Consider the following 9,379-nt stretch of genomic DNA (forward strand, 5'->3'; position numbering starts at 1 on the left):
CTCTATTTGGAAAAATACCAAGTCCATATTATGGTAGGAACAGCTCAAATAAGCAAAAATAAATGACAGTCCATCATTACTTTAAGGCCGCTTTACCACTCTTGGGTAGCGGAATAACTTTGGCTTCCCTCCAGGCCTGAGGACAAAGACTTTCCTCTAGGCTCAGATTAAAGATATGCCAGATAGGAGTGGCTATAGAGTCAGCTACCATCCTCAGTAGCTTTCCATCTAAGTTGTCAATGCCAGGAGGTTTGTCATTATTGATCGATAACAATAATTGTTCCACCTCTCCCACTAACTTTATGAAATACTAAATTACAATGATTTTCTTTCATTATTGGTTATTTTATGCATGAATATGATGACTCACTGTTCGTTGTTGGCATTTCCTGCCTAAGTTTGACCACTTTGACAATCATTAAAATAATTGCCAACATCAAATGGTTTTGTGATGAATAAGTAATTTGATTCGATGAAAGGTGGAGTTGAATTTTGTCTTTCTGCCCATAATTCAATTTAAAGTTTCCCCGTTTGTTTGCCATCATTCTTTATATCATTGATCTTGGCTTCAGAATATGAGTAATATATATATTAGCTGTAATAAAACCAACCGTTCTAAATGCTAAGTGGTAATCAGACGTCTTATTCAAACTCAGCTAGCAGGCTTATCATGATGTTTGTTCTTACTCATATTTACTTGTCTTAAACCAAAAGAGGTTTACTCCAATATCAGCATTGTTTTCAAATGGCACGTCAGATCAAATCAAATGTTATATTTGTCACATCTGCCGAATACAACTGACTTTACTGTGAAATGATGAGCCCTTCCCAACAGTGCAGAGTTTGAAAATAATAATACAAATAAAATGCAGGAAGTACCAGAACCAGGTCAATGTGGAGCTATATACAGGAAGTACCAGATCAATGTGGAGCTATATACAGGAAGTACCAGATCAATGTGGAGCTATATACAGGAAGTACCAGTACAAGATCAATGTGGAGCTATATACAGGAAGTACCAGATCAATGTGGAGCTATATACAGGAAGTACCAGTACAAGATCAATGTGGAGCTATATACAGGAAGTACCAGATCAATGTGGAGCTATATACAGGAAGTACCAGTACCAGATCAATGTGGAGCTATATACAGGAAGTACCAGTACCAGATCAATGTGGAGCTATATACAGGAAGTACCAGATCAATGTGGAGCTATATACAGGAAGTACCAGTACAAGATCAATGTGGAGCTATATACAGGAAGTACCAGTACCAGATCAATGTGGAGCTATATACAGGAAGCACCAGTACCAGATCAATGTGGAGCTATATACAGGAAGTACCAGATCAATGTGGAGCTATATACAGGAAGTACCAGTACCAGATCAATGTGGAGCTATATACAGGAAGTACCAGATCAATGTGGAGCTATATACAGGAAGTACCAGATCAATGTGGAGCTATATACAGGAAGTACCAGTACCAGATCAATGTGGAGCTATATACAGGAAGTACCAGATCAATGTGGAGCTATATACAGGAAGTACCAGATCAATGTGGAGCTATATACAGGAAGTACCAGTACCAGATCAATGTGGAGCTATATACAGGAAGTACCAGTACCAGATCAATGTGGAGCTATATACAGGAAGTACCAGTACCAGATCAATGTGGAGCTATATACAGGAAGTACCAGTACCAGATCAATGTGGAGCTATATACAGGAAGTACCAGTACCAGGTCAATGTGGAGCTATATACAGGAAGTACCAGTACCAGGTCAATGTGGAGCTATATACAGGAAGTACCAGATCAATGTGGAGCTATATACAGGAAGTACCAGATCAATGTGGAGCTATATACAGGAAGTACCAGTACCAGATCAATGTGGAGCTATATACAGGAAGTACCAGATCAATGTGGAGCTATATACAGGAAGTACCAGTACCAGATCAATGTGGAGCTATATACAGGAAGTACCAGTACCAGATCAATGTGGAGCTATATACAGGAAGTACCAGTACCAGATCAATGTGGAGCTATATACAGGAAGTACCAGTACCAGATCAATGTGGAGCTATATACAGGAAGTACCAGTACCAGATCAAGGTGGAGCTGACTCAATACCCCATAATGACACAATAACGACTCAATAAAAAAGTGGCTACGGTACAAGTCTCTGAATGTCCTTGAGTGGCCCAGCCAGAGCCCGGACTGGAACCCGATCGAACATCTCTGGAGAGACCTGAAAATAGCTGTGCAGCAACGCTCCCCATCCAACCTGACAGAGCTTGAGAGGATCTGCAGAGAAGAATGGGAGAAACTCCCCAAATACAGGTCTGCCAAGCTTGTAGTGTCATAACAGCATCGAGTCTTCTTGGGTATCGCTGCCAAAGGTGCTTCAACAAAGTACTGAGTAAAGGGACTGAATACTGATGTAAATGTGATATTTGGAGTTGTTGTTTTTTTTACACATTTTACACATTTGCAAACATTTCATTATGGGGTATTGTGTGTAAATTTATCAGGGGGAAAAAAAACTATTGAATCAATTTTAGAATAAGGCTGCAAAGTAACAACATTTAGAAAAAGTCAAGGGGTCTGAATACTTTCCGAAGGTGCTGTACACGTAAACAGGAGTAAAAGTGACCCTAAGCAGGATAGTATATGTAGTGTATGTACATGAAGGCAGGGTAAAGTGACTAGGCATCAGGATAGATAATAATAAGGTATTTGAGGTAGATATGTACATGAAGGCAGGGTAAAGTGACTAGACATCAGGATAGATAATAATAAGGTATTTGAGGTAGATATGTACATGAAGGCAGGGTAAATTGACTAGCCATCAGGATAGATAATAATAAGGTAGATATGTACATGAAGACAGGGTAAAGTGACTAGGCATCAGGATAGATAATAATAAGGTATTTGAGGTAGATATGTACATGAAGGCAGGGTAAAGTGACTAGCCATCAGGATAGATAATAATAACTTCTTACATCTACACGTTCCGCTAGCGGAACGTCTGCTCCAATATCCAATGATGGGCGGGGCGCGAAATTCAAACTCCTCTAAATCCGAAAACTTACACTTTTCAAACATATGACTATGTTACAGCTATTTAAAGACAAGACTCTCCTTTATCTAACCAAACTGTCCGATTTCAAAAAGGCTTTACAGCGAAAGCAAAACATTAGATTATGTCAGCAGAGTACCCAGCCAGGAATAATCACACAGCCATTTTTCAAGCTAGCATATCATGTCACATAAACCCAAACCATATCTAAATGCAGCACTAACCTTTGATGATCTTCATCAGATGACACACCTAGGACATTGTGTTATACAATACATGCATGTCTGTTCAATCAAGTTCATATTTATATCAAAAACCAGCTTTTTACATTAGCATGTGACGTTCAGAACTAGCATTCCCACCGAACACTTCCGGTGATTTTACTAAATTACTCACGATAAACGTTCACAAAAAGCATAACAATTATTTTAAGAATTATAGATACAGAACTCCTCTATGCACTCGATATGTCCGATTTTAAAATAGCTTTTCGGATGAAGCACATTTTGCAATAATGTAAGTACATAGCCCGGCGTTACAGGGCTAGCTATTTAGACACCCACCCAGTGTAGCCTTCACCAAAATCACATTTCCTATAAGAAAAATGTTCTTACCTTGCTTGTTCTTCATCAGAATACACTGCCAGGACTTCTACTTCAATAACAAATGTAGGTTTGGTCCCAAATAATCCATCGTTATATCCAAACAGCGACGTTTTGTTCGTGCATTCTAGACACTATCCCAACGCTAAATCTCGGCCACGAGCATGACGCAAAATATGACAAAAAATTTCGAAATATTCCATTACCGTACTTCGAAGCATGTCAACCGCTGTTTAAAACCAATATTTATGCAATTTATCTCGTAGAGAAGCGATAATATTCCGACCGGGAATCTGCCTGTCTGTAAACTGAGGAAAAAACCAAAAGCCGGGGGCGGGGCGTGTCACGCGCCTAAGGCTTAGTCCATTGACTGACCACTCAGCATTTGCTCTCGTGTGCTTCAGCCAGGGCTTTGAATGACATCATTCCTGTTTTTCCCGGGCTGTGAGACTCCATTGTTGACGTGAGAATTGTCACGTAAGAGCAGAGATCCTTTGTAAACGACAGAGATAATAAAGAAGGGCAAGAAATGTTCAGACAGGGTACTTCCTGAACAGAAGCATCTCAGGTTTTTGCCTGCCATAGGAGTTCTGTTATACTCACAGACACCATTCAAACAGTTTCAGAAACTTTGGAGTGTTTTCTCTCCAAAGCTAATAATTATATGCATATTCCAGTTTCTGGGCAGGACTAATAATCAGATTAAATCGGGTACGTTTTTTATCCAGCCGTGAAATTACTGCCCCCTAGATGTAACAGGATAAGGTAGATATGTACATGAAGGCAGGGTAAAGTGACCAGGCATCAGGATAGATAATAATGAGGTATTTGAGGTAGATATGTACATGAAGGCAGGGTAAAGTGACCAGGCATCAGGATAGATAATAATGAGGTATTTGAGGTAGATATGTACATGAAGGCAGGGTAAAGTGACCAGGCATCAGGATAGATAATAATGAGGTATTTGAGGTAGATATGTACATGAAGGCAGGGTAAAGTGACCAGCCATCAGGATAGATAATAATAAGGTAGATATGTACATGAAGACAGGGTAAAGTGACTAGACATCAGGATAGATAATAATGAGGTAGATATGTACATGAAGGCAGGGTAAAGTGACTAGGCATCAGGATAGATAATAATAAGGTATTTGAGGTAGATATGTACATGAAGACAGTCTGTCTTTCACGGCTCAGGAAAAGACCAAGATGCAGAGAGTTCGAAAAATGGATGTTTATTATTTAAATAGGGGGTTTGTGTGGGAGTGCCAATGTAGTGTAGTGAGTGATTGTATATATGGTGGGTATACAGTATACAGTATATAGTCTACTGAGTGTATATATGGTGGGTATACAGTATATAGTCTGAGTGTATATATGGTGGGTATACAGTATATAGTCTACTGAGTGTATATATGGTGGGTATACAGTATATAGTCTACTGAGTGTATATATAGTGGGTATACAGTATATAGTCTACTGAGTGTATATATGGTGGGTATACAGTATATAGTCTACTGAGTGTATATATAGTGGGTATACAGTATATAGTCTACTGAGTGTATATATGGTGGGTATACAGTATATAGTCTGAGTGTATATATAGTGGGTATACAGTATATAGTCTGAGTGTCAGTAGGGTGAGTGGAAGATAGTTTGGGAACCATTACTTTACTATTTAGAGGTCTGGCTATTTAGCAGTCTTATGACTTGGTGGTAGAAGCTGTCTCAGAGCCTGTTGGTCATGAAGCCCTATGCGGTAGCAGAGTGAACAGTCTATGGCTTGGGTGGCTGGAGTCTTTGGCAATTTTTCGGCCTTCCTCTGACACCTTCTGATAGAGGTCCTGGATGGCATGGAGGACGGCCCCAATGATGTACTGGGCTGTCCGCACCACCCTCTGTAATGCTTTGCGGTCTAAGGCGTTGCATTCGCCATACTTGTTGAAGATCAGAGGGCCCATGCCTAATCTTTTCAGCCTCCTGAGGGGAAGAAGCGTTGTCGTGCCCTCTTCATGACTGTGCGGGTGTGTGTGGACCATGTTAAGTCATTAATGATGAGGACGCCAAGGAACTTGAAGCTATCGACCCGCTCCACAACAGCCCTGTCAATGTGGATGGGGGTGTGCTCTCCCCTCTTTCTCCTGTAGTCCACGATCAGCTCCTTGGTCTTACTGACGTTGAGGGAGAGGTTGTTGTCCTGGCACCACACGGCCAGGTCTCAGACCTCCCTATAGGCTGTCTCATCACTGTCTGTGATCAGTCCTACCACCGTTGTGTCGTCAGCAAACTTGATGATTGTGTTGGAGTCGTGCCTGGCCATGCAGTCATGGGTGAACAGGGAGTACAGGAGGGGACTCAACACACACCCCTGAGGGGCCCCCGTGTTGAGGATCAGCATGGCGGATGTGTTGTTACCTACCCTTACCACCTGGGGGTGGCCCGTCAGGAAGTCCAGGATTCAGTTGCAGAGGGAGGTGTTCAGTCCCAGGGTTCTTAGCTTAGTGATGAGCTTTGAGGGCACTATGGTGTTGAACACTGAGCTGTAGTCAATGAACAGCATTGTAATATAGTTATTTCCCCTCGTCCAGGTGGGAAAGGGCAGTGTAGAGAGCAATAGAGATTGCGTAATCTGTGGATCTGTTGGAGCGGTATGTTAATTGGACTGGGTCTAGGGTGTCTGGGATGATGGTCCCGTGTAGCTCAGTTGCTAGAGCATGGTGTTTGCAACGCCAGGGTCGTGGGTTCGATTCCCACGGGGGACCAGTACGGAGAAAAAAAATGTATGAAATGTATGTATTCACTACTGTAAGTCACTCTGGATAAGAGCATCTGCTAAATGATTCACTACTGTAGTGGCTCTGGATAAGAGAGTCTGCTAAATGATTCACTACTGTAGTGGCTCTGGATCAGAGTGTCTGCTAAATGATTCACTACTGTAGTGGCTCTGGATCAGAGTGTCTGCTAAATGATTCACTACTGTAGTGGCTCTGGATCAGAGTGTCTGCTAAATGATTCACTACTGTAGTGTCTCTGGATCATCTTTAAAAGCCCTTCATAATTACAGATGTGAGCGCTACAGGGGCGATAGTCATTTAGGCAGGTTACCATGGAGTTCTTGGGAACAGAGACAATAGTGGTCAGCTTGAAACATGTTGGGAATGAAAATCTCTGTCCAGCTGGTCAGCTTTGAAAACTCACCCTGGTATTACGTCTGGCCCTTCTGATTGTTAACCTGTTTAAACGTTTTGCTCATATTGGACCACGGAGAGCGAGATCACAAAGTCATCTGGAAAAACATGGGCTTTCACTCAAGGCACAGTGTTATATTCCTTGAAGCGAGCATAAAAGGCATTTAGCTCGTTAATGGAGTTTTGCATCGCTGGGCAGCTCACGGCTGGGTTTCCCTTTGTAATCCGTTATCGTCTACAAGCCCTGCCACATCCGGTGTAATAGGATTTCCCCGTCCTCCTTTATCATCCTTTTGCATGTTTGATGTCTCGTTGGAGGTCGTAGAGAGTTTTCTTGTATGTGTCGATGTCCATTTCCCTTTCCTTGTAAACTGTAGCTCTAGCCTTTAACCTAGCGTGGATATTACCTGTAATCACTCTTATAGTCACTGTGGGGATGACATTTTCTATGCACTTATTGATGAAGTAAGTGACTGTTGTGGTAAACTCCTCAATGTTATCAGAATAATTCCAGAACATATCCCAGTCTGTACTAGCAAAACAATCTTGTAGCTTTGTGTCTGCTTTATCCGACCACTTCCGTATTGAGTGCATCACTTATACTTCCTGTTTGAGCTTTTGTTTGTAAACAGAAAGCAGGGGAATGGGGTCGTGGTCAGATTTACTGAATGGAGGATGAAGGGGGGGGCCTTGTGTGTATTTCTGTGGGTAGAATAAAAGTGGTGTCGAGTTCTTGTTCCCCTAGTGGCTCAGGAGACGTGTTGGTTGGACGGTTTTATGTATCCCCTCGTTAAAGTCTCCACCCACCAGTACAGAGTGTACAAAACATTATGAACATCTGCTTTTTCCATCACATAAACTGACCAGGTGAATCCAGGTGAAAGCTAAGATCTCTTATTGATGTCACCTGTTAAATCCACTTAAAATCGGTGTAGATGAAGGGGAGGAGACAGGTTAAAGAAGGATTTTTAAGCCCTGAGACAATTGAGACATGGATTGTGTATGTGTGCCATTGAGAGGGTGAATGGGAAAGACAAAATATTGAAGTGCCTTTGAACAGGGTATGGTAGTAGGTGCCAGGTGCACCGGTTTGTGTCAAGAACTGCAACGATGCATTTTTTTTTCACGTTCAACAGTTTCCTGTGTGTATCAAGAATGGTCCACCACCCAAAGGACATCCAGCCAACTTGACACAACTGTGGGAAGGAGAGACAGGAGGAACGAGGGCTCTGATACAAGCATCAAGCAGAGGAGAGACAGGAGGAACGAGGACTCTGATACAAGCATCAAGCAGAGGAGAGACAGGAGGAACGAGGACTCTGATACAAGCATCAAGCAGAACGGTGAGGAGAGACAGGAGGAACTAGGACTCTGATACAAGCATCAAGCAGAGGAGAGACAGGAGGAACGAGGACTCTGATACAAGCATCAAGCAGAGGAGAGACAGGAGGAACTAGGACTCTGATACAAGCATCAAGCAGAGGAGAGACAGGAGGAACGAGGACTCTGATACAAGCATCAAGCAGAACGGTGAGGAGAGACAGGAGGAACGAGGGCTCTGATACAAGCATCAAGCAGAACGGAGAGGAGAGACAGGAGGAACGAGGGCTCTGATACAAGCATCAAGCAGAGGAGAGACAGGAGGAACGAGGACTCTGATACAAGCATCAAGCAGAGGAGAGACAGGAGGAACGAGGACTCTGATACAAGCATCAAGCAGAACGGTGAGGAGAGACAGGAGGAACGAGGGCTCTGATACAAGCATCAAGCAGAGGAGAGACAGGAGGAACGAGGACTCTGATACAAGCATCAAGCAGAACGGTGAGGAGAGACAGGAGGAACTAGGACTCTGATACAAGCATCAAGCAGAACGGAGAGGAGAGACAGGAGGAACTAGGACTCTGATACAAGCATCAAGCAGAGGAGAGACAGGAGGAACGAGGACTCTGATACAAGCATCAAGCAGAACGGTGAGGAGAGACAGGAGGAACGAGGGCTCTGATACAAGCATCAAGCAGAGGAGAGACAGGAGGAACGAGGACTCTGATACAAGCATCAAGCAGAACGGTGAGGAGAGACAGGAGGAACGAGGACTCTGATACAAGCATCAAGCAGAGGAGAGACAGGAGGAACGAGGACTCTGATACAAGCATCAAGCAGAGGAGAGACAGGAGGAACGAGGACTCTGATACAAGCATCAAGCAGAACGGTGAGGAGAGACAGGAGGAACGAGGACTCTGATACAAGCATCAAGCAGAGGAGAGACAGGAGGAACGAGGACTCTGATACAAGCATCAAGCAGAACGGTGAGGAGAGACAGGAGGAACGAGGGCTCTGATACAAGCATCAAGCAGAGGAGAGACAGGAGGAACGAGGACTCTGATACAAGCATCAAGCAGAACGGTGAGGAGAGACAGGAGGAACGAGGACTCTGATACAAGCATCAAGCAGAGGAGAGACAGGAGGAACGAGGACTCTGATACAAGCATCAAGCAGAGGAGAGACAGGAGGAACG

Source organism: Salmo trutta, chromosome 6, assembly GCF_901001165.1.
Source record: "Salmo trutta chromosome 6, fSalTru1.1, whole genome shotgun sequence".
NCBI lineage: Eukaryota > Metazoa > Chordata > Actinopteri > Salmoniformes > Salmonidae > Salmo > Salmo trutta.